The 26,606-nt window shown below is 42.4% G+C and overlaps 1 protein-coding gene across 2 annotated transcripts in view; it reads right to left on the reverse strand.

Moving 5' to 3' along the window:
* The window catches only part of PSD (pleckstrin and Sec7 domain containing), a 188,762-nt gene that overhangs the window by 134,878 nt on the left and 27,278 nt on the right, over positions 1–26,606 (reverse strand). Inside the window, exon 1 of one of the 2 annotated variants that reach the window (XM_075610701.1) lies at positions 15,309–15,531. The exons of the other annotated variant lie outside the window; for it this stretch is intronic. The gene's annotated coding sequence lies outside the window, so the exon portion shown is untranslated. Of the gene's footprint in view, positions 1–15,308; positions 15,532–26,606 lie in introns of those variants that run through there. 2 annotated transcript variants of the gene reach the window in all.

The following is a 26,606-nucleotide window of genomic DNA, read 5'->3' on the forward strand; positions in this document are numbered from 1 at the left end:
ACAGAGTTGTGTAACCTTGTTTAAAGTTGATGCAATGTGCTAAGTTGTATTCGTACCAGATGCATTTTTATTATATAACGTTTGTGTATAGTAGTAAGTTATGTGGTCCAAGCGGGGACGTTGGAGTTTTCACCAGGGGGAGGATGTAGCCAGGTCCCCCTCGCGCACTCTCGCCCCTTCCTTTGTCCCCCTCGCGCACTCGGCCCCCTCCTTCCCCGTTGCGAGCGCGCGGTGTTGCTGTGCGGCCGGTTGCCATGGTGGGATCGGGCGGTTGCCGGGGACGCGATCGGGCCGGTTGCCGAGGCCGCGATCGCGTCGTTAGGGTCCCTAGATAGGGACACTGCCCCATTATTTGGTCAAGTAGTCAGGGACACAGTGCTGAAGCCGTGCGGCCCTGCGAGGTGGGTTCTGGGCTCAGAACACCACCAAAGACCCTAAGACTAGGAGAGACATTGTTCGCGCTGGACTTTCAACCCACGCGGTGTGGAGGACAACGTCGGATCGTGCGGATTGATATCGCGGTACCCGTGGCTGGAGCCCGGGCAGGTAACCTGCAACTCACGTGCACCAACCAGGCCTATCACCAAACATAGTGGCTGCGCAGTCACACACACATATGCACAGTGGTATTTGACTCTGGGAGTACGAGACATTTGGGTGGGGGTTACTGGACACAGGGTGGGGTCAAATTGTGGGTGGTAGCGTCCGCCGTGACGCCTAGAGGTGATAGCGTCCGCCGTGACGCCTAGAGGTGGTAGCGTCCGCCGTGACGCCTAGAGGTGGTAGCGTCCGCCGTGACGCCTAGAGGTGATAGCGTCCGCCGTGACGCCTAGAGGTGGTAGCGTCCGCCGTGACGCCTAGTGTGGTTAGTGTCCGCCGTGACACCCAGTGTGGTTAGCGCCCGCCGTGGCGCATGATGATGTTATGATGTTATTGAGTGATATATGTGTTTCCATGCAGTAAAGCCAGTCCTGTTTTATATTCGTTCGTGTTGTGTGGTTGTTTCCTGTGAGGGCCTCCTCCCACTCCGCTGGGATCCCTCCCAGGTGGAGGCGTTGCACCTAGAGATGTATGATATGTATGTACCCCAGGTTCCCCAAGCGGAGGCTTAGGCTCCTGAGAGCCACACAGGTTGCACAGCAGGTAGTAGCGGCGGTATTCATAGGGAATACCCGTTACAACAGTATAATGCATTATCTCTGTTCCCATTCAGAGATTGTATGGTACTGTCCATTTAGTCAAATACTTTTCCATAATGTCTCATGGTGTAAAATCTTCTGGACAGGATGCCCTACGTTCTGCACATACAACATGCACCTGAATTACTTGTTACCTGCTTGTATTGTGTCTCTGTACGTTCTTCCTACCTACCAATTAGATTGTAAGCTCTTCGGAGAGGGATTCCTCTTCTGAAATTTTACTTTTATGTCTGAAGCACTTATTCCAATGATCTGTTATTGGTATTATTTGTTATTTATATGACTGTCACCTGTATTACTACTGTGAAGCGCTATGTACATTAATGGCGCTATACAGTATAAAGACATACATACATACATACATACTGTACATACATACATACATACATTGTGCAGTGCAAGTCAATGATACTTTAGATCAGGGGTGAGCAACTCCAGCCCTTAAGGGCTACCAACAGGTTGGGTTTTTAGAAAAGCCCTGCTTCAGTACAGGTTTCTCATTCAAAGAGCCACCTGTGCTGAAGTTAGGACTCATTGAGCCACCTGTGCTGAAGCAGGGATATCCTGAAAACCTGACCGGTTGGTGGCCCTTGAGGACTGGAGTTGCTCACCCCTGCCTTAGATGAATGCCCATAGAGGAACCAATAAATGATGCCCTCACATTTCTACAGGGGCAGAATATACCTCTTTATCCCATTTACAAGTGAAAACGATGTGCTTGAATTCAAACAATAGTTTCAAAACATTAAGGGACTTATTCACAAAGCGGTGCCAGCTGTAATGTGCTTTGTAAAGCCATTAACATCAATTGTAGTATTATATGCACTATAACTACTGCAGCTGTTTTAAATAAAAACACTTTATTATAAAAAGGATCAGTATATTTCAGTAACATTTTACACAGCCTATTAGGGACCATATATGTAACTTCTAGCTAGTCAAGCACTGTTCCAAATACACAAATATAGCCAATTCACTGTATATTGCATGAGTGGTGTTTAATGTAGAAGATTCATGGATGGTGGTGCAGCTGCCTTGGAAAAAATACGTGGGACCAAACTTGCAAGGAACTGGGTACAACAAAGTTTAATGGCACATAAAAACAGCAACAGACAAACTCGGTCGCGTTTCAGCCGCAGCGGGCCTTTGTCAAAGAGTATAGTATACACAAGACACATAAGATTTAAATACCCACAATTCCCGCCACCTGTGATGACGTATCGGCGCACTCTACCTATGAGAGTCAATCCGCTCCCTCTGACAGGGACGCTAAGTAATAACAGCACTAGTAACAGCTGGTATCTCTTAAACAAGCAGAGGAAAAATTGACAATCCCCTGAGGAAGTGCGCATGCGCACGAAACGCGTTGGGAAGTATCATTTTAAAGCTGTAGTTGTTGAGGAGAGACTTGAGTGACGCGGCCGGACTACAACTGTGAACGGAGGATATTGTTAGAGCACGCATCCACAGGACCCGCCCCCAAGTGACGGTGAATTCATCCGGAACAAGCAGGGCGTTGCAGGAGGTCGCTCAAGTGGCGTGGTGCAGAGGAATAGCAGGAGTTATCGTGCCGTTCCCTAACAATCAATGCTGACTTGCAATTTGAGTTTTGTAAGTAGGGCTTCGATTTTACACCTTCCGGACCTGGTTCTCTCATAGTCCTCTTGTACTCTTATTTTTTGTTATCTCATAATTTATTAAATTAGCTTTTACATATTTTTTAGCCTTGCCATTGTTTGTCTAGTTGGTCTTGTGCGTCTGTACTGTTATGTCTTGCTATGTTCATGTGTGTGTGTAATTCACTGACATACTGCACTATAATTCTCTTTGTGTTTATTTCCATATGTTCACCTGTCCACGGAGGATAATCACCAGTTGATATCATTTGAATCATTATTTGGACATCACTCCTCATCTATTGGACTCTGATAGTCATCTCATTGGACTTGTAAGGCGCCGGTTTATCTTTTTTCCTTTGTTCATGTTATCTGATTGTACAATCAGTATCTACCAGGCAGCCTAGCCCAGAATCAAGGGTCAGTTTTATTAGGGTCATTTACCTAATTCACTATTTTTAGCGCTGTTCACACTGTCTTTTTTCCTCTTAAACAAGCAGGCATCACACGGAGACACAGAAGCTCCAGCTCCCCTATAACATGACGGCTGAGCCACCAATGAAAAGCTCTTGGTCTGATTACAATTGAGCTTAACTATTAGCCTGCTGGAAACGATAGTACAAAAACCGGGGCAGGAAACAAATGGGTACTATATACACACACAGTATAGTGGAAACTAAATAGATAAATACCTTCCACATTGTACATAATTAAAGATACAGGATTCCAAGCAAAAACGAGCAGCCCTGAACTCCCTTAACTATTTAAGAAGAACTGTGTGACAATAAAACTCACTCCAACCATGAAGTGATCCAAAAATTTAAAACAAAAGTGCTGAATATTGGATCATCACAATACATAACGACTAACAATAACTGGCAAAATTAATTATATAATAAATTGATATCTTATAATATACTATGCCATTCATGTGTCCTTGTATATAATAAAGAACACATATTTGTTGTATATGGACAAAGCACAATAATAAACAGATAACTACACCAATCATCTATAACTTATCATGATTAAATAATACCTAGCCATTGGATAATGTTCATAGAACCTTATATACCCAATGATTATACATGTCCAGCATATCCAACCAAGTGAAAATCTGTTAATCATGAATAAAAAAAGGGGGGGGGAAGGGAAAGGGGGGGGGGGGAAAGGATGAGGAAAGAATGGACGGCGGGAGGGGGAAGGGGGGGACGAGGGGGGGAGAGGAGGGGGATGGGGGGAGAGGAGGGGGGAGGGGGGGGGAAGAAGGGGAAAGGAAAGAAAAGGAAGGAAAGAAATGTAATTAATGTAAAAAATGTTGAAGTTCCCAGTCGACATTGATGCCCACTGGGGCCAGAGTGTCCAGAGTGGTGTTTAGAAAGCAAAACAACAATTGTCCTGAGAGTTTAATATACTGTATGTATTGACTGAATGAAAACATGTACAGCAGGGGTGGTCAACGCCAGTCCTCAATAGGAAAGACCAGGTCAGGTTTTCAGGATGTCCCTGTTTCAGGAGGCTCAGACACATCCACCAAATGTGGAGCATAGAGCCTATCTGGCCACAGTCCCTCCCGCATAAGGATGACACTGTTACGCAGTTTCTGGGGTGTGAAATACCAACTAAATAGGACCATATATGAGTTTTCCTTCAAAGCGGACAGTGGCCTCACAGATGTCTGTCCATTCCTCTTGATCAAGCTCCTTGCCTAGTTCTCTCTCCCATTGAGTCATATTTAATGTCTGGTTCCTCCGGTACTAAAAAGCCATAAACAGTTGAAGTAATTCCTCCACTGTCAGCTCCACAGTCACACAAAACTTCGAAATGTCCTTCAGGATCTAGGATTTTAGGACTGATGTAGTGTCGAATTTGTAAGCAGTGGAAAAACTCAGAGTTTGGTATGTCAAATTTCTCCTGCAGACCTAAACAGTTCGATTATCCCCCCCCCCCCCCCCCCCCCAGACAAAAGGAGTCGTATCATGGGAGGCCAACTATTCTCCATGGCCTTGACCCATAAGGAATCGTAGGTGATCTAGAATGGGAATAACATTGATGGGAGTTTAGCTAAGCAAAAAGTTTTCCTGTTCATGTCCCATACGTGACAAGAATGTTTTAGGATGGGGTGGCTTAGAATGGACAGTTGTCTGTCAGCTTATGGAATCCACATGATGTCTTTGATGTCAAGTGGGCTAGTAAAGAAAGATTCTAGATCCACCCACCAACAGGATCCAGATTTTGAATGCCACCGGACTAATTGTCCCAGTTGGGCTGCTCCATAGTAGTTGGTAAAATTAGGTACTGATAACCCACCTCCCAGTCTAGGTCTATATAGTATGTCTTTTCTCACCCTCAGTTTTTTATCGTTCCAAATAAAGTTGAATTATTTTTGTATTTTTTGTAGAATAGCTTGGCGAACCTGGATGGGTAGGGTGTGGAATAAATATGGCCGCTTGGGGAGGATATTCATTTTTATTGCCGCTATTTTGCCTATACATCAGATGTTATATTTCCTCCAATCTCAAGATTATTTTAAGTAAGTCTTCGTAGTTGGCTTTAAATGCTTGATGTTGCCTATTTAAAATCAAAGTTCAGCTGTACTAGTTTAACTGCATGGCTAGGATTTGTGAGGTTGGGGGCTACTGATTTCGTGTGGTACCCTGACAGTTTTCCAAAAGATCCCAAAATAGAAAATAAATTTGGGAGCAACATCATTGATTTTGTTATTGCTAATAGAGCTATTTTGTGCTTGTCAGAACCCACTTTAATGCTAGAGGTGTCCTGACTACGTCTACTATGCCACACTAAAGGCTCTATTGTCAGAGCAAATATGAGCGAAGGTAAGGGGCAGCCTTGTCTTGTCCCAATCGGGATGGGGATTTTATTCGAGAACAACCCATTTGTCTTAATAATTGTTGAGGGATTTGAATATAATCTTTGGATGACCATTATAAATTTCGGACCCAATCCGAAAGACTCAAGTGTTGCGAACATAAATACCCAGTTAATTCTATGAAAGGCCTTCTCCGCATTGAGGCTTAGGTGCATAGCTGGTGTTTTTGCATTATGGGCTATATGCATTAGATTTATTATACGCCTGGTGTTATCAAGTGCTTAGCGGCCCGGAATAAAGCCCGCCCAACCCCCCCCCCCCACAGTCTGGTGTTCTAGATATGGTAGATAGGCATTTAACCTATTGGCTAGAACTTTTGCATAGAATCTAATGTCTGAATTAAGGAGTGATATTGGGCGATAGCTTTTATAGTCTGTTGGGTCTTTGCTGTATTTCGGTATCACAACTATGTTTACAGTAGTCATTGAATGCGGGTATGTAGCCCCTTTCATAAAATCATTGAATAATTGTACTAGTCTCAGAGCTAGGATAGCTGGGAAGGTTTAGTAGTATAAGTTAGGTAAGCCGTCTGGACCCGTAGACTTGTTATTTTTTGAGTCTTTAATGGCCTTGAGTATTTCCTCTGAGTTAATGGGTTGGTCTAAGGCTCTTCTAGCCTCTGCAGAAAATTTAGGAATTTTGCTTTGTTTCAAGTATTTATGTATCTCCTGGGGGTTAGAGTTCCATTTGTTCTGGAACTGCGTGAGATTGTATAGTTCTGTGTAATATTCTTCAAATCTTTTGCACATTTTTGTGGGATCTACTGACATTGTGCCATCCTTGAGTTTAATTGTGGGAATGTTACCAATTTGTTTTATGTTGTTCAGTTAGCCAGCATACTATCAGCTGTGTTACTTTTTGTGTAAAACTTTCCATTTGTCCATCGTAGGGACCGCTCAGTGCGTTCGTTGAGCAGTTGGTTAGTTCACCTCTGGTAGTTGTTATCTGTTTCCTAAGGAATAGTTTGGGGATGTTTTGTGTCTCTAGGTTGGCCAATTTTCTGGGAAGGGAGTCAATTTGTGCTGCCTTAGTTTTTTTGTTATGGGATGCAATGCTTATAAATGAGCCTCTAATGACCGCTTTATGGGCTCCCCACATTGTAGTCAAGGAAGTGTCTGCCGTTGTATTTAATTGGCAGTATGTGGACAGGTTTTCCTTGATTTTAGCTACCGTTAGGCAGCTGCTCAATATACTCTTATTTAGTTTTCAGGAGTGTACCTGCAGTGGTAGGGATAGGCCCATCCTCGTTATTTCTAGAGGTGCATGGTCTGACTAAGTGTTTGAATGGTATGTAGCATTTGACTGGTGTTGTACCTGTGATCTGTCGATGAATATGTAATCTAGTCTTGAGTAGCTATTATGTACTGGTGAGGAGTAGTCTCTCTCCTTTCGGTGTATGTGTCGCCAGGTTTCTAGTAGGTTGAGGTTTTGGCATGTATGCCTTAGTTTTTGGGAGTGAGAGGTTTCGTCTGTCTATATTTGTCCCGGTGGTGCTGGATCTATTGAGTTCTGGGGAGGTTATAGCGTTTATATCGCCACCCAGTGACGATATAATTTTGGTGAATTTTTGAAAGAAATGGTCAAAGAATATGTGTTATTTTTCATTTGGGGCTCTAGATGTTTGCTAGGGTAATTGTATCTGGTCCAATACAGCCTAACGGGATGATTTATCTGCCTAGCTTATTGTATATGGCCTTATGTAACTGGAATGGAATATGTTGTGTATTAAACTTGCTACCCCTTTTGTTTTGTCAAGTGCTGATGCCTGATTGACTTGGGAAAATTGTTTGCTAAATATGAGGTGGCTGTTCTTCTTCCTAAGGTGTGTCTCTTGGAAGAAGACAATCTTACCCTTGAGTTTATTAATGTCTGTAAAGAGTAGTTTCCGTTTCTCGGGGGTCAGTGAAGGCCCATGACATTATACATCACAATTTAAACCGCCATCAGTATTTGTAGTAGGGGAGATAACAGTACGGAACATGCAAGTTTTCCTCTTGGTGTGAGTAGAAGATGTGTAACAAACAATCGAAATAGACAGCACACTAAGGCAGCATAAGTTGAAATAAATGGATGTAGTGCAACGTGGAACTGAGAGGACCCTATTTCCTCTCGAATAGTAATCCAAAAAGAATCCAATGTTCCCAGCACACAGAAAAATCAAAAAAGAAGGGAATATGCCAAAAAAGGTTTAATGAGCAAAAAAAAAAACACAAATCCTAATGTTATGTAAGTAAAAAATACAAAACCACAATACATCCAAACAAAAAATAATAATGGGAGAAAAACAGGAGAAGGAAAAAAGGGGGATGGGATAGGGTGAGACAAAAAATATAAAAATGACAGGAGAGGGGGGCGGCAAGTTTCGGTGTACAAACCCCTTCTTCAGGCCCGTTCCCACGAGACACAAAAATGTCTGATGGTACTTCCCTTTCCCTGTACAGATCTCCCTATAGAAAAATGCACAAAAACAACGAGCAACTGGGATAAATGTATCCTAACAGGGGGTGCGACATTAGGATTTGTGTTTTTTTTTGCTCATTAACCCTTTTTCGGCATATTCCCTTCTTTTTTGATTCTTCTGTGTGCTGGGATCATTGGATTCTTTCTAGAAGATGTGTGTATGATAGCAACCACAGCACAGTTTCTAATGTAGAGGGGAATTTGGCTTATTGAGCAGGTGTGACGCAAAGCTATACGGTGAGACCTCTGTAGGGTGGAGTGGAGTAGGTACAGAGGGGTTGGTTGGGTTAGGGAAGCACACAACTCGAGCCCAGAAGGAGGGCCAGTGTACAGTTTGAGTTGTATGTGTGTACGCAAGGTGTCCTTAGGGACAATTGGCGTCTTGCTATCCATTATCAAGTTTGGGGTGGGGTGTCTTCCCTGGGCAAGGAACAGCTATCATCAGTGCCTTTTTTTTTTCTTTTAAGGGGTTTGGGTATGTGGCGAGTCACTTTGTATAATCGAAATCAAAAAAGGGTATTTCATCTAGTCTGATTTTTTTTTATCAGAGATATATAGCATATGGTACAGTTGTTTACAGTGTAATATACATATTATTCACATATATAATTACACATCATATCTCTAGTTGTTTCCATTAGGGTGGCATTGCCCACCTTAGTTAAAGAGGGAGGGTTAGTCCTCACTTTTATGGCATTTGGCATTCTGTTGGGCTAGCAACATGGCTAAGTTTGTTTTATCAAATAACCAATTTTTGTGCTCCTACATGATAGTTGTGTGTCCATGTGTAAATGCTCCTACTCGTAGTTTCTTGACACTGTATACACTGGTGCCTACTAAATATGCTGTCTAGCCACTTCCCTGAGATGGAGAATATTTGAGTTCCATTTAACAGAGCTGAACTGGTCCCCGCATTGAGAAGCAGCTTCACGGCATATGGCACAGGGGCCACAGAATCCAGTTGTAGTCAACAGTCCTCATTCCATGAGAAGCAGGGAAAAACAGGAGGTAACTAAGGCTACTAATTTACAGTATTGAATCATCTAATATATTACTCAGTGCACTACTTAAATGTCTGCTGAATGCGAAGAAAATGAGAAATGTTAATAGGACTTGTGTCCTTTCATACTCCATATTTAAAATTGATATGTTAAGCCTCAGGGTTAGCAGGGAAAGACATAATCTAATTTCAGGATGGTAACTTCTATTATACCATTTTTCCGGTTTGTAATACTTCCTCAGAAAGGCACTCAAAGCATCAGATGTAATAGTTGTTCTTAATCTTAGTACTGTATAGCTGAAAGTTGAATCACAAGATCCAGAAACACATTGAAATCATGGGACAAGGAAAACCTAGTTCAGGTGCACATTGGTCCAGATCTGACTGTACAAAATCGATAAATATTTAGGCTAGCCTCCAGCCGCTACCTTTTCCTTTGGTCCCTAACAGTATAAGTCCTGCTAGGAACAGGCACTGGAGGGGTTATGTCCTCATGAAGGACTAGTGTGCTATTGCAGCCTTGGATATACTTACTGTATGCAAGGGCGGGCCTAGCAACAACCTGAGGGTGTCAGCCTGGGGGAGTATACTGGCTGGGTCATATGAGGTTTATGTGACGCCAGTCAGTATCAGACCTGCCCTGTTATGGGGCAGGGTTGCAAGCCCAACCCCACAGGGTATATACTGGCACTCTCCCAGAAATCAGTGTGTCTCTTTCCTCCCCCTGTGGAGTGACAACAGCTACCCTGTATCCCATAAGGGGATACAGGAGGAGCACCACAAGGAAACCTAGATGGGCCTCAAGCCTTAAGGTAACCTTCCAGGGAATGTGGACTGCTGTAAAATCTGGAATATGCAATAAACATCCGTTGAACCATCCAAGTGTGTGATTCACTGCCTTGGGATAAGAGAAGTGCCAGCATGGACCATCCTGCAGACCCAGGACTGGAGGCGCTGCCAACAGAGAATAAGCACCCTGAAACCCTGTCCTGATTCTCCCCACACCCTCGCGGAGCAACTCAGAGCCCCCCGGTTGCCTCACAGTTATGCACAGCACTAGGAAACATACAGATAGCGACCAAATCTCACAGAGGGTGGGAGTAAAGGTGCTACTGCACTGACCGCACGCCACGCCGATGACGTCACTGCGTGGGCGCAACCTGGAGGACGGACCAAATGGCAGTGTATTTACCTCCGCGCCAGATGCGCGCGCGTCCCTTTGGATGGCGGCTGATGCCAGGTGGAGGAAGGGTCGCATCACGGGTGATGGAAGGAGCGGAGGGCCCGATCACAGGTTGGGGTAAGTTCTGGGTGCGCTGAGCGCGTTGCGGATCATGGATCCTGACAGTCACACGCTTTATCAGAGGGGTGGTCTAAGAATCTCTGGGCTGCCATATTAATACGACCCTATGCCCTGTCTATTCCGTTGAGATCCAATCAGTGAGAATGAACACTTCAAGCTCATAAAACAAATTGATACCCTAAATAAATACAAAACATGACAGGGCATAGGGTTGTATAAATATGACAGCCGAGAGATCCTTAGACCAACCCCATTTCAAGTGTATGTGATGCAAAACACATAGAAGTTTTTTGGTCATCACGTTGTCATGTCAGACGCTGTGACGACAGCCACCCTCGGGGACGCTGTGCGTAGCCGGGTAGTTCTCGCTGGGACTTTTTCATGCCCCGTGGCGAGCACTAGTGAAGCCCCAGTGTTTCCATCTGACCATCCGGTCATTCCAGCAAATGCCATCAGGCCCTCGGTGTGGGGACATGACTTCTACCTGAATTACTTACTTTTTTATTAATGTAAGTGTTTAACTTGTTTATTCATCAGATAAAGTGATTTTTTTTTTATTGATAGCCTTTCTATGCGCTTTTTGTTTGTTTGTTGTTATATAGTTAACCACGTCGATCGCGGGAGAAATTTGAACAGCAGGAACGATTGTCTTTTGGTTATTGGGAAGAAATTGTTGGAAGATTCTGTGACCAGCGCATACCCATTATTTTGCTATTCCTCAAAGCACACTTTCTTTGCCCTGCTATTTTTGACCCTTATGTATTATGGCAGTTGCAGTGCAAATCACTCCTCCCAATGGCATGAAGAGAAAACTGCAGCAGATTTGTGTATTTAAAAGACACTAGTAAAATCCAGTAATCCCTCTCTCTGATGCCAGCTCAATCAGCTCAGTACTCAAGCCTATGCTTCTTATATTTCATGGTATCAGAAAACTAAGAAGAGGCGCATATCTGCATAATCTGCAAAGGAGGGAGGGGGTTGAAATGAGTGCAAGGTGAGAGGAAATCCTTACATTAAGGAAGTGTGTAAATGTGTATACAAAATCAATATTGTTCAATGTCATTTTATGTCAAACCATGACGTGCCAGATATGGTTGATTACCTACGGGTCTCTCTTGGTTCCCTGATCATGGCTCTGCAATATGTGGCAGGCACATCGGACAATGAGGTGGTTAAATTACATTACACCTTAAAGCATCAATTTGTCCCCTCGGAATGTGACATATAGATATGATGGCCCAAGCCAATAACATTCTCGTTATTAACGATGTTGCAAAAAACTAAAAAGTATGCAGTATTATGTTAAATGAACGTAAAATTTCTCTAGGATCCCAAAAAAGTACATTTTTCACTTTGATTGTACATTTTATTACAGAATTCTATATTTTATATTGCAGTGTTCTTTTTTTAATATCATCTGCTACATGAGACCAACAAACCCCTTAGTTCTGCAATGTGCACAGGGTTCTCTGTACAGCAATAATGGACGGAAATAGCAGGTCTTATACTGTTTTCTATAACAGAAAGTACTTTTAAAGTTCAAAAACTGCTTTGACGGGACCACGGTGTTATATTTCTTAGATGTAATTGTACACAAGCTTTTGAGACAGACTTCTGTTCTTGGGACGGACTGGGAACCATACAGTTTAAAGCAACTGTACAAATTGGTAGAAAGGGTGGCCTGTGGTATTAAAACTATCATTTAGGACAGGGGTAGCTAACTCCAGTCCTCACGGGCCACCAACAGGCCAGTTATTAGGGATATCCCTGCTTCAGCACAGGTGGCTCAATCATTTCTGATTGAGCCACCTGTGCTGAAGCAGGGATATCTGGAAAACCTGACCTGTTGGTAGCCCTGAGGACTGGAGTTGGCCACCCCTATTAATGTATTAAATCAATGTTGGCACTCCAGGGATTATCACGTTTTTTGAATGATGCATTAAAAACATTTATACTCACTGGAGTGACAACTTTGATTATTACCTTCATTGGGTTTCAGCGTTCCTGGTGGCTGACATGCTTGGCACCAGTGGCTGTTAATCATGTTTTCTGGAGTGCGAGTCATACCGTTTTGTAGCTAGTCCTTTTACTGCCAATTGCTTCCTTCAGTCTTGTGTGAGACTGCACAATTGAGTCAAACCCCATGCCCTAACATCTGAAAAACATTGCAATGTCACATGCAGGGAGAGGTTGACACTCAAGGGGTTGGGAAATCATCCAGTTATGCCCTTGTTCTGGGTAACCAACCTTTCAATAAACAACAATTCTCTCTCTCTTTCTCCCATCAATAGGACAATTCTTTTTTTCTTGCAACAATAACGGACAACTCAGATCCGCAGTTTCTTTATTCCCTGTGCTTTCAGCCGTCGTGATTACATCTAATTTCATTATACATACTGTCAGACATTTTATAAGTAACATCTTATTCTCCAAATACTGTACAACTGGCTAAATTGAACTGGCTACATGTTGCATACTAACGACAGTCTTTTCACTTGAGTTCTGGAGCTTTTAACTCATCAGCATTCCCAGTGTATGTGCATAGAAACGCAGACGTGCATCTTCAATACAAGGCACAGAAGCACGTTCCAATGACTGAAGGTGAAGCCAGTCTGTGAGAGGAATAAAAAGCCCCTGCATACAAACAGATGAAGTTTCATACCCCTGTCTCTGTTAATGAAAACATCTCAAATGCAAGAAATCCAGCTCTGCATTACACCTCTATCTGCTTGGGATAAGGAAAACCTCCATATGCAAAAGAAACATTCTTTGCATTCTTAGCCGGGCTAGATTTATGGGAAGACTTAATACTGGCACCTTTTAAAGGATCAACAAGAAAGGCCATATAGTAATTATGGCATTTCTAGGGATGGAATACTAACGGGGGAGAGATACATGTTTTTTTGTCTACCACATTTCTTATTTTAAAGCTAAATGACTTACTGTAGTTTACATATGCTTAGGGTTCCGGGACAATTTCCCCTACACAAACACCACTGTTTCTTAGGAATACAAACTCTCTTCAACCTTCAAATCTCAAAAAAATTAACATGCTACTGTATCTAAGTTGTGTACAGACATACCCCACATTAACATACGCAATGGGACCGGAGCATGTATGTAAAGCGAAAATGTACTTAAAGTGAAGCACTACCTTTTCCCACTTATTGATGCATGTACTGTACTGCAATCGTTATATACGTGCATCACTGATGTAAATAACGCATTTGTAACAGGCTCTATAGTCTCCCCGCTTGCGCACAGCTTCGGTACAGGTAGGGAGCCGGTATTGCTGTTCAGGACGTGATGACAGGCGCATGCGTGAGCTGCCGTTTGCCTATTGGGCGATATGTACTTACTCGCGAGTGTACTTAAAGTGAGTGTACTTAAAGCGGGGTATGCCTGTATACAGTACAGTATATTCAGGCTCACTGCTTATAATAGCATGAGCCTTCATTCAATCCTGAATACAGACAATATAACCATTCTATAACAATGATGATAACAAGTCTTATGCTATCTTGTAATGAATAATACAACGTATTTTAGATTCTTCTAATTTATTCTTAGGATAAAGCAAAGTAGCATCATGCATGAAATAAACAGCTGCATCAGAGAGAGGGCTGTTTGTAAAATCTGAAATATAGAGCAAACCTCTGTGCCAATACTGGAAGCCAATTTACTTCCGAGCTGCTATCAGCTGCTGATATGTTATATTTTTTTGCATTAACAAGATCATAATCAGTCATAAATAGGAAGAGCTATGACACCTATCAGGATTATTGGAATGGTAATAAGAATGCCACAAATCTGATAACACAGCTTCATAAGAACACTGAGCTCTAAACAGCCACACATTTACATAACACTATTACTGGGAAACGGATATGTTTGTTAGGAAGAGTTGTTTTTAATCAATTCTTTTCCTATTTAGTTAGAACAGAAGCCTAGTAAAATAACATAGATTAATTCCCCTAGTATGCAAATGAAACTACTTTCATTTCTATGACACTTTATAAAGGATATTTTTTTGCTATAACTGGTTTGACTGCTTCTCTGGTTAAGATACAGGAGTCTAGATCTATTTGAGACAGAGAACATAATTTAGCAGGGGTGCTCAACTCCAGTCCTCAAGTCCTGCCCCCCGTCAACAGGTCAGGTTTTCAGGATATCCCAGCTGGAGTTGAGCACCCCTGTAATATAGCATATAACCAGTCAACTAAATGGCGTCAATTATATTTTTATCCTTTAGAGTCTTTGCCAAATATACATTTATCACAAACAGTTAAGCAAAGTAGCTCAAATCTGCCCGTTTATTTTACAATACTAATTCTACTAAAAGAAGATTTTTGGAAGATTTCCATATCTCCTCGCTGGAAAAAAATCATTATATATACATATATATAGTTTATTTGACACATTAGAAATGAAGACAAATTACTGCAACAAATGTCACATTTAATAAATGCTTTTATGATGTCTGTTAAAAACCCTCTTTTAGCTTCCCCTAGTTCTCCATATTACCCCTCCTTCAGAGTTCAGAGCCTCACAAACACCCTGAGTTGTAGATATCTGAAGAAACGGTGCAACACATGTAGCATTGATTCCACAAATATATGAGGAGCCAGATAGTGACAGTAACTGAGATAATTAAGGTGATGTGCAGCAATCTTCATGTAAATACACACATCCTTTCATTTAGCAACAATTTTCCCTGAAATGCTCTTAAATAGAATCCCTTAGTCCCCTATAGCCCATACTACCCCTCCATACCTATTGTACCGAGCAGGAATAGAAGAGAAGCTTATTACACTGCCTGGTCTTGTAGCTGATTACTCACCCTCAGTATCCAGCTAATTCCATTCTGTTCCATCCTTCCTGCCTTGTCGCTCCCCTCTCAGCCTCACAAGGAAGAGGCTCTTAAAGCCGCTAACAGCCCTGGGCACTGAGGATATACAGTATATTCTTTAGATCCGTTCAGCAGTCATATTGCTGGTGGAGTTTAACAAGAGGCTCCTACCGCAGGATTAATCCCCATCTTTTATCACTCCCTCATCCTTTGTCATTCAAAGCCCGGACACCACTAACAGCCAATCAGCTTGCATTCATCATACAGGGGGACTGCCTTGTCAGTTAAGACTCACGGTGGCAGATGGAAGAAGTGTTTTTGTCCTGGTGGCTGATGGCAAGGTCATAAACAAAGAACCATGAACAGCAACAATATATATATATATATATATATATATATATATATATATATATATATATATATATATATATATAAAAATCACAATAAATAAACTTTATATTTTAATATAAATAAGCTTTTTTATAAAGTATTATACAGGATATATATATATATATATATATATCCTGTATAATACTTTATAAAAAAGCTTATTTATATTAAAATATAAAGTTTATTTATTGTGATTTTTTTAGATCTAATCTTCTTACCTATAACAAGAAAAAAAAATAATAATTATATATATATACTAATTTATATTTATATAAATATAAACAGCAATCCTGCATAAATACATGTTTTGTTACAGCATTGGAACCAGGGGGTCCTACAGAGCTGAACCGAAATATGTGTAGATCTGGGGAGCCCTGGTTTCCAAGATACTTACTGGTTTAGTTATTGGTGTTACTTCCTGGGTATTTAAACTGCCGGCAAATAGGAAGCTGCAACCAAGCCCACTATTTGTCCGCAGCACCTGGAAGATTTGTGGGCCATTTTAATTTTCCTTCAGGGAGTTTGAAACCGGGAACTACAGTATATTCAGAGCCGGGGGTCCCCGGAGCTAACGATAATGCAGTTCAGCTCCGAAGGATTCCCCCAGTTCCAGTGCTGTAAAAAAAAAAAAAATATATATATATATATGAATACTGTAAGGAATCCGTTCCTGGGTTTGGCTGGAGCTCACTCTTGCAGAGTTGGTAAGCTCTCAGACAGACCTCCCCTTGGCACGCACAATCACCTGTGTGTGCAATCACTGCAGCTCTGTCTTTGGAGGAATTCCCACACACCCCTGTCTTTGGATTGGCTCCCTGCCCTTCTTATTCTGGGCTCTCCCTTTCCCTCATTGCTGAGCATAAACCAAGTTGGACTTGGATGTAACTGTGTTTGCCACAAGCTAACTTGCCTTAGCCTTGCCTTGTTCCTGAGACCTGCTGCATTCCCTCCTTGCAGAGGTCTGCTACCTGGTTCCTGTGCTGAAGTGCTGGATCCCCAGTGCTAGCCTTGCCTTGTTCCTGAGACCTGCTGCATTCCCTCCTTGCAGAGATCTGCTCCCTGGTTCCTGAGACCTGCTGCATTCCCTCCTTGTAGAGGTCTGCTTCCTGGTTCCTGTGCTGAAGCGCTGGATCCCCAGTGCTAGCCTTGCCTTGTTCCTTAGACCTGCTGCATTACCTCCTTGCAGAGGTCTGCACCCTGGTTCCTGAGACCTGCTGCATTCCCTCCTGGCAGAGGTCTGGTTCCTGTGCTGAAGCGCTTGTCTCCCAGTGCTACCCTGTGGTGTTCCTAGGCCAGTCTGCATTCTCCCCTTGCAGAGACCTTTATCATGGGCCGCTCCCGCTCCTCACACAGAGGCCATTGCCGCGCTTCAGCTGCTATGCTGAAGCGCTTCGCACCAGCCTACCCGTTGCCGAACCCCAGCCTGGATATCGACTACTCTGACCCCAGCTTGTCCATGGATTACCCTGCCTTCTCCAACCCGAACCGGCTACGATTGACTACAGACTGCGCAATCCAGAATCGGCTTTGTGGTCTAAGGTCGGTGTATTCACATCCCCACCTCAGCCCCGCGGTCCGGTCCCGGTTTGTGGCGAGCACGTCCGTTACAAATACCCTGGATCGCTGCTTTAAATATAAAGTAGTGTTATTAAAGTGTTTAAATTTATCAAGTGTATAAATAATTACAAATAAAACGATTAATAATTAATAATAAAATTAATAATAGTTGAAAGTTCTAGTAGCCATATTGTACCTGGATAATGTAGATTTGCTGCAGGTTGTGATACATTACCTGAAATTAAAGCCTACCGTGCGCTCGGTGCACTATCACTTCCCTTATGAAGAACTCTCATTTTGGGCTCCTAAATTGTATCCCAACCTACAACAAATCTATACATAGTTTAATATTTCATTTGAAGCTTGCCTAGTGATTAGGTTACTGTGGCCAGCCTAGTCCAGGGGTGGCGAACTCCAGTCCTCAGGGGCCACCAACATGTCAGGTTTTCAGGATATCCTAGCTTCAGGACAGGTGGCTCAATCAGTGGTTCAGTCGTTATCTTCGTATTATGGACTTCAAAATACCACATATAAGTATAGAACATAAATCGGTAGAAACAAAAGGCCAATCTAGTCTTCCCTCTTACTAGCAATTCTGAAATGCCACACTATGTTAGATCCCTGCCCTTCTTTCATATTTAATGCAGAGAGAGAGAGATTGCAGCTGAGGTATAGGGGCTGATTCTATATGTGCCAGAGAAGCCGATCGGGCTGTTTTCCGCCGAAATTCCCCATTGACTTTGAATGGGGAATTCTGGCCGAAAACGGCCCATTTGGCCGCCTAGGCACATACAGAATGAGTCTCATAGTGAGAGCAAAACAACATTGAAGCACAGGATTAGAATGAATAGTTAGTATATTTTTTTGAAAATATACAATTTAATGAGAACTCAGCAGAGAGATATAAGGAGAGAAGATCAGGCTGATATGGGAGAGAGTTACATTATCCTTTATATCTACCATCTACAATGTTTTCAATCTCATTAAACCGTACATTGCTTTTAACCCTGATTATATTTACAGGAGTGCTAATGGGCTGTGACAACCAGTGGTCAACGTTTGATGGTACTAGGGGGCATTGCGGACCCCTACTTTTTTACTTGCACACTGATAAGCCCATTTTCTATTTGAAGGAAAATGTATATATTCTATAGTTCCCTTCCTGCATTCTAAGCATACACCATGTATAAATCTTTCCAAAATATTGTCCAGATAGCGTTTCCCTAATGTTTAAAAAAATACAGATATCTTTTTAAGTTAGGTACAGGATCACTACTTTTTTAAGCCCACAACAAAAATACACAACCCAATCCTCAATATAGTATTTTAATGCAGAGTATGCATTGGTGTTGTTGCATTGCTCTAGTCCTGAGGTTCCCAATTCCACAGCTGGCCCAATAATTTTTACTGAACCACCTCTACTCCAGCAGGGGTATCCTTAAATCTGCACTGGTAGTGGTGCTTGAGGACTGGAGTTGGGGACCTCGGCCCCAAGTACAGTGTATGAGCTGGTACTGACACTTTCTTACTCAATATTCTCTGTTTGTATCGCTCTTCCATTTTCCCTAGCAGGAGCTGTATTGTAAAGCTCTAATTACTATCAAAAGGCAGTCTCCATTTTGCAAGCAACAAACAGCACCTAGTCAGAAAATGACTCCCTTTACCATTCGTTTTCAGTCCTTACTTCTTCCTTTATTAGTTTATTTGACTATTAAAGGAACTTCTTGCTGTCTGTGAAAAGGGAAAAAATGATGCACCGTACAAACGCATCCCATCAATGTTGTAGAGGGAGAAAGGGGGTGGCCCGGGATTAAAGGGGTTACACCCCAGTTGGCCATCCCCCGACCTCACCAGGGAGACAAGGGGTTAACTGGGCTGAGACCCAGAACTGTGATTTAACTCCTGTTATGACATGTAAATGTGTATTCCCGTTTCATTGTAACATCTAGTTAATCAGTGTCTGCATCACACACACACTGGGACCATCCGGGAGCACAAGGGTTAATAGTTGTATAGTGATTATTGCCCTTTGTGTAACTTTCCCGCCTTTTCAGGCACCATTTTGCAGGCTCCCATAGGCCGCCATTGGAACTCCATGTCTTTCAATGGCGAATCTTGCTGTTGAGTCCTGTTCCTGAGAAGACCAGCAGATGGCGTCCGAGAGGGAGAGCGGCGGTTTCCCATTGAAAGTCAATGGGCTCATTGACTTCAATGGAGAAATCCTCGAGAGAGCTTTCCAGGAACGAGTTGGCTGCCGTCCAAACCGCTTAACCGCAAAGCGGATACATTTTCAATAGGAGAGCTTTGATCACTTACAAGTCAAGTTCAACGACAAGTGGCGTGGGAATAAACAGTTCTAGGGCCCCTAGGAATAAAATTCTTTCTGTCCCTGGTTCCTAGACCTCCCCCCACTCGACCACAACCGGGTCCCCGTATCCTGGACCCCCGATAAGGGTCGAACCGAGAAGAGCGGGTCGCGCCATAGGTTTCAATGGCGGCGGCAGAAACAGCTCAGGAAAACGGCTAAGTGTCAAATGCTGAAATTTGGTACTCCATAGCTCCGGTTCCGGAGGGTCCAGAGGATCAGGGTTTGGGGTATCTGTAGCCACTGCTCCGGCATCGCTGCAGAACCATACTTGACCCTCTTGGACCAACCCAACGGAGTATGGAACCCCTTGAAAGTTCGGGATTTCTCCCATAGACTTCAATGGCGGCCAAACCCCATTGACCGGGTACGGCGGAAAACCCCCATTGACTTCAACGGCGGCATCGCCCCGTTGAAAGTCTATGGCGGGGATTCCCGTAGCCGCCAAAGCGGCGATTTGCCATTGAACGTCTATGGCGGCGGAACCCGTTGTTTTCAATGGGGATTTAGTGAAAAAACGTGATTTAATTTACAGCGGAGTTTTGTGTATTAAAATGTGAAACGGTTTTAAGTGTATTTGTGTATCTCCGGTTCCCCAGGTTGTAGCAAGTCGCAAATTGGACCATAGGGTGTCCCAGTTACGGCATTGAGAACTGGGAAGTTTGGACCTGCTGGACCCAAAGGAACCGGATATTTTAATATGTTCATGTTTTATCCAACATACTGTACATCCAGTAACAACACCCCTGTGTTGTTAGAGACATTGTATAAACTGAACATTTGTGCTGTAATTGATCATGATGCCGCTTGCAAATAGAGTCTGCATAAATGTGTCCAATAGAGGTGCCCTTCCACCATGCATTGCTTTGTAACCCCTGATCCTTGTACATCACGAAGTATCTGGCACCCATTTTTTCCACCCTATTCCACATCAAATGTGTATCTGGCACAGAGCAATGCTGGGTGCAAACCAGTTTATTGAATTGCCCCTTTAAATTCTCCAACAGCCCTTTAAGGAGATTGTATTATACTGTCAATTCAGATTTTCATGTGGAGATACATTCCATTAACCTTTTTTTCCCCACAACATTTTTTCCCTTCCAAAATTGGAATAGCACCCTTTTTACAAGCAAATAATGCTTTTTATAAATAAATAAGTTTTTAAACAAATATTATCACCGAGATTGTTTAACCTATAGTGGATTTCACCCCCCATCTATGTTTATAATCCTAAACGCCATTCATATAATTATACTTATATTTTCATTTTGATTTTTATTTATATTTTTTCAACAATATGTCATAGATTTATCCCTTTATGGATACCACACGGATGCTCCCTCATGTACATTGATTAATTCCCCATTAGTGATTAGTGCAGACCTCGAAGAAGCAGATGTTTTCAATCACAGTTTAGGATGTGAGCTATATTAAGACGCAGACTAGCAGGGGGCGGTACACTCCTGACGAAGCCACGCACCGATTGGCGAAACCCGTAGAGTGGAACCTGCCTACAGGAAGAGAGTAGCAGGGACGAAGATTGCAGACCCACAACCGGAAGTGACACATCGCGACCAAACCGGAAGTGACATATCGGAGTCCACCGGAGGGGACAGGACGGCACGCGTCAGAGGGAGCTCCAGGGACCTACCAGACCGACGTCCAACATAAGAACCGGAGCGGACGACACCCGAACACCCTAGAGGGAGCTGAGAAGGTGGAGCATTCAGCGTAGCAGCGTCCCATGCAGTGCATTCACACCGGAGGTGGTGGGTGAGCCAAAAGTCCACAGCCAACTCTCTTTCATCACATTATTGTGATTCATGCTTGATTTGATTGTTTTTATTGTAAGTGTCCATTTTTAAATTCCATAAAAGTTATGCACTATGGATACTCTTTCTCCGACATATTAACTGCTGTCCTGCTGAGATTGGGGGTCCACACCATATCAAGAATCAAGAGGTCCTTCCTGCAAAGACCACTGTGATACATTGCCCGTATTTTATCTACATCTTGTGAGTAGGCTACACACACGAGCCAAGACACTTCACTGTATTTCCCCTTTTAGTACCATACGGTCTACACTTAGAATATATTTTGTTTTATCTCCCTTCCATGCTCCCCCTGGATTTCAAACGAATCTGCACGAATTGAGGGACCAGTGGAACCAGTCCCTACCAGCTGGGTTTGAGCAGGGGGGTTTTGATTAATTTATTCACGTCATTTATCACGTGTGCACTATAGTATGTTTTTTGTATCATTAGATTTTGATTTATTCACTATTCACTGTTAGTGATCACTAGTAGAGTTAGCGCCTTTTCTTCACTGTAACACACCAACTAGCAGGGGGGCATGAGTCAACTTGTGTTCCCATGTTAACGACTGGCTAGAGGTAATTGAAAACCAATCCACGGTACTCAATGTTAAGGATAGGGCACAAAAGGTTTATAAACTGTTGTCCCCCGGTATACTTTGTCTTCAATTTATCATCTGAATGCTACCTGATTGCGAGAGAATTGCTATACTTCATACTTCTCATTCCCCAACCCCAAAGTAAGTGTACTTCTTGTTTGTTACTGTATTATTTGTGTGTTCAACTATCCAAAGGAATAAATATACTTTATTATATCTGAGACTCGTCCCAGTTCAACCCAGTGATTTGTGTTAACCCTTTAATACCTGTGGCAGGCTATCGTCACAAATGTATTTCTGTATTCCTCCCACTGTAAGTCCTATACATAGTGTATATGTATCTACTCTTCAGCTAGTTTCTCTGTTGTCACTGATTATTATTTGTCAGTTAAATAACGGGTTATTCAGAAAGCGCCTGATAAAGGATCAGGAAGTCTGAGTTTGCAGGAGAAGGATGCAGCACTGTCCTCACGGGGTTGCCCTACTGTAACCCATGCTCCTATTTGATGGCCCAATTAGCCAGTTTATTTCTCGCATTGCTGTCACTGCAAGCTATTCCACTGTGTCCTTATGCAATGGGTAACTACGCCTATGTCCCCCCTCTGGCTAACACTGAGACCTACCGGAAGATGATTTCCCTGAGCTCCTATAGTTTGCCACGTGTATTACGTGTATATCAATGTGAACTGTTTTTTGTTGGCTGTTGAATAAACACCTTGTTCCTGGTGCCCATTTATATAATGCACTATCATCCACGGCCCCCCAGCACTTACCCACACACCATCTATATAGCTGAGAGACCGAGCAATTCTGTTTTATAGACTAATTTGATGCGACACCATTCATAGCCGGGGGAAGAGGGATTACACACAGAATCTCCCATTAACTTCAATGGGAATTACCATGTAACAGTGCCCTGCTCGGCACTATTATAGTTTAATTAATAATCCCCTCTGTAAAACCTAAAGGAAAAGTTTGTTTTTTTTGCAGCTTTTTACAATACAGGGATACCCCGCATTAACATACGCAATGGGACCGGAGCATGTATGTAAAGTGAAAATGTACTTAAAGTGAAGCACTACCTTTTTTCCACTTATCGATGCATGTACTGTACTGCAATCGTCATATACGTGCATAACTGATGTAAATAACGCATTTGTAACATGCTCTATAGTCTCCCTGCTTGCACACAGCTTCGGTACAGGTAGGGAGCCGGTATTGCTGTTCAGGACGTGCTGACAGGCGCATGCGTGAGCTGCCATTTGCCTATTGGGCGACATGTACTTACTCGCGAGTGTACTTAAAGTGAGTGTACTTAAAGCGGGGTATGCCTGTATATCTTTGCATAATTCTCATTGTGATTCATTAAAAGATAAACACATGTAACACATCTTTGCAATATTTCTTTAAAAGACGAGGTATTATTACATATCATAAAGAAGGTAACTTTAAGCAATTTGAGACTGATGTTAATACTCCACTTCCCTCCCCACCACCCCCCCCCCCTCACTACCGCAATATCTATAAAACATACAACAGATACGGCTTAACATGACATTTTTCATATAAAGACTGAAGACTTTGTCTGCCAAAGAAGTTTGCAACACATTGAAGCTCTTCCTTCACAACCAAATTGATTCATGATATGAATATGTTGTAATATATCATGTCAGTGATACCTTACCCAGTGCATTAGTGCAATATTTACATCAACAAGGACGGCTTGATGGCAGTACCATCGGTGAATTTGCACCAGGCCCTGCGCTCTCCCTCACAAAAATGAAACTGATTTCCAGGGAGAGCGCGGGGCCTCTGCAAGCTCCAGCATCTCTAGCATCTTCGCCTTGTGACCTCGCACCACCATGACAATGCAGGTTCAAACGACGCCGCAAAGTCACACGATGCCACGTCGCCGCATTGCCATGACAACGTGATGCCGTGACATCACATAGTGACGTGTCACCATGACATCACGACAATGCAACATATCTGGAGATGCCGGGGATGAGGGGCACCGAGCCTTGCCAAACTCCCAGCCAGCTCTGTCTATCAATCATGTCCGTAAGATATAAAAGTAGGAAGGAGTATCCTAATAATAATGTCATTGTGTTCAAAGTGGGAAACAAAACAGTTCTTGACTTAATGCTTATTGACAAGTCAAGTCCCCCTATCTCCTTGTGTCTTGGATACCAAAAATTATACTTTGTTGATGCTGCTCTAAGTCATTATATCTGTATGCAGAATCAAATATTAATGTATGGAAATATATTCTTATTTTTATTACTATGATTTAATAATAATAACAACTTTATTTATATAGTGCTTTTCTCCTAAGGGGACTCAAAGCACAATGAAGTAAAAAAATGGAAAAACAAACAAACATTTAAGGTTATAAAAGAGACCAAACACAAGGAATGATACAATACAGGATGGGACGGTACAGTAGCTATTAAATGCCGGACAGGTTGTGGTCCATTAATTAAATGCCTGAGTTAACAGGTACGTCTTGAGCCTGTTTTTATAGATACCCAGAGAGGGGGCATCTCGAACTGCACGAGGCAGACTGTTACAGAGAGTGGGAGCAGTGTGGCTAAAAGCTCGGGCCCCAAAGGAAGTCAGGGAAATTCTGGAAACTTTTAGGAGTCCTTCACCGGCAGTTCGAAGTGACCAAGTTGGAGTGTGGGAAACAAGAAGTTTTTTCCGAAAGCTGGGACCCTGATCATGTAGTACTTTGAATGTCAGCAAGCAAATCTTTAAATAAATTTGCCATTTTCTAGGCAGCCAGTGAAGAGAACTGGTTACGACTAGAATCGGATCCGTGGATTCTCCCGGGCTTTTCAGAACAAATCCGATCCCCAGGCTGAAACCCGGAGTCGGATTTCAGCAACTTTAGCGTGGATTCTTTAAAATGCGACCATGGAGTTCGAAATCTCCGATTTTAAAGAATCCAATATTGGATTTAACGCAAACCCGGTCCACGGAATGTTTATATCGAATCCGAAGTCGTATTCAACACTATTTATATACTCCTCTTCCCCGTATTATAATTCCGTTTGTCAGATTCGGATTCAGTTTGCAGGTTCAGAGTCCAAATCCGTCAGATGGATTCTCAATAACAGAAAAAAAAAACCTGAATCAGCCTTTTTGAGACTGATCTGCGGAAATCCGCGACTCGCAGGAACTGGCCAATCCGCGTCGGATTAGGATTTAGGCGGAAAAGTCGCCCATCTCTAGTAATGATACCTTTTGCTGAATCAAATTGAGAAATCATGATAGTTGTTCTACCGGAACTGGAATGCTCTAACAAATCCTTTATGCAGATGATGACCCAATAGAAGATGCAACGTATGCAATTCTCTGGGACTACTAAATTGCTTCTATTATCTTGCAATGCAGCATTTTCTGAAGTGATGGAAAACCAAAATGATTACGAAACTAGGCTTGCCTCAAAGGAGATAATGTTTTTCATTAAACAGGCCATGTTAACTAATGCAGAATAAATAATACTGTATATATCTGTTCCCAATTCGAATCACGTTGCTCATTGCAATGCAATATCTCACCTTTTCAACTGGATTACCATTACTTTTATTACATTTATTTCCATTTCCCTGGCTTTTGTATAATGGCACAGTATATTTTATTGGCATTATCCTATTTATGCCTACAGTGTTTACATTAAATAGTGGGAGCTTGGAGAAGGACAAAGTACTGTAGTATTTCACCAACTGTACATATCTGAAGGTGGAAAAAGAGCAAACTTTATGCCAGTGGTTCTCAACTCCAGTCCTCAAGACCCCCAACAGGACAGGTTTTAAGGATATCTTAGCTTCAGCCTAGGTGGCTCAATCAGTAACTTAGTCAAAAACTTCACCTGTGCTGAAGCTGAGATATCCTTAAAACCTGAGCTGTTGCGGGTCATGAGCACTGAAGTTGAGAACCCTTGCTTTATAGCATGATTGATAGAAAACAGAACACCGTCTTCATCACATTCAAAAACACGCACACTATTCTTTGCAGAGAGCTCAATGCTGTCAATCAATCATAAAGAACATACACTAGTGAGCCATTTATAAAGCCTTTAAATAGATAAATGGGATTGGTATATTTTGCAATTGTTGTTTACAAGCAGCCTGGGAGGCTTGCTGACACTATAGTATTTTATCACAAGGGTTCCCAATTAAATGCAAAAATACACGAGACTGTGAAAACAGTTTCTCGAATCGCCAGAAAGGAAGAGTTTTAAAACGTAGAAGAGCTGTAGATTAATAAAAGCTCTAACAGAAAATAAAAGGAAAACAGTCAAATTAGTTTTTTTTAATGTATTCAACTTTGAATGAAAAATCATTAGTTACTTTATTCTCCAAAACTACAGTAAATATTGTTATATACAGCTCAACCCCGTTATAGCACGATCCGCTACCACACGGATCTGCTTATAACGCGGTCTGAGTGTGGCTCCCGTTTTAAAAACATCTCCAAGTTTTTTTGTTTTTTTTTTAGCAAAATTAAACTGAAAGGCAGTAAAATTATTAGTGTAGGGGGGAGGTGTGTGTGTCCATTAG

Source organism: Ascaphus truei, chromosome 8 (assembly GCF_040206685.1).
Source record: "Ascaphus truei isolate aAscTru1 chromosome 8, aAscTru1.hap1, whole genome shotgun sequence".
NCBI classification, from domain to species: domain Eukaryota; kingdom Metazoa; phylum Chordata; class Amphibia; order Anura; family Ascaphidae; genus Ascaphus; species Ascaphus truei.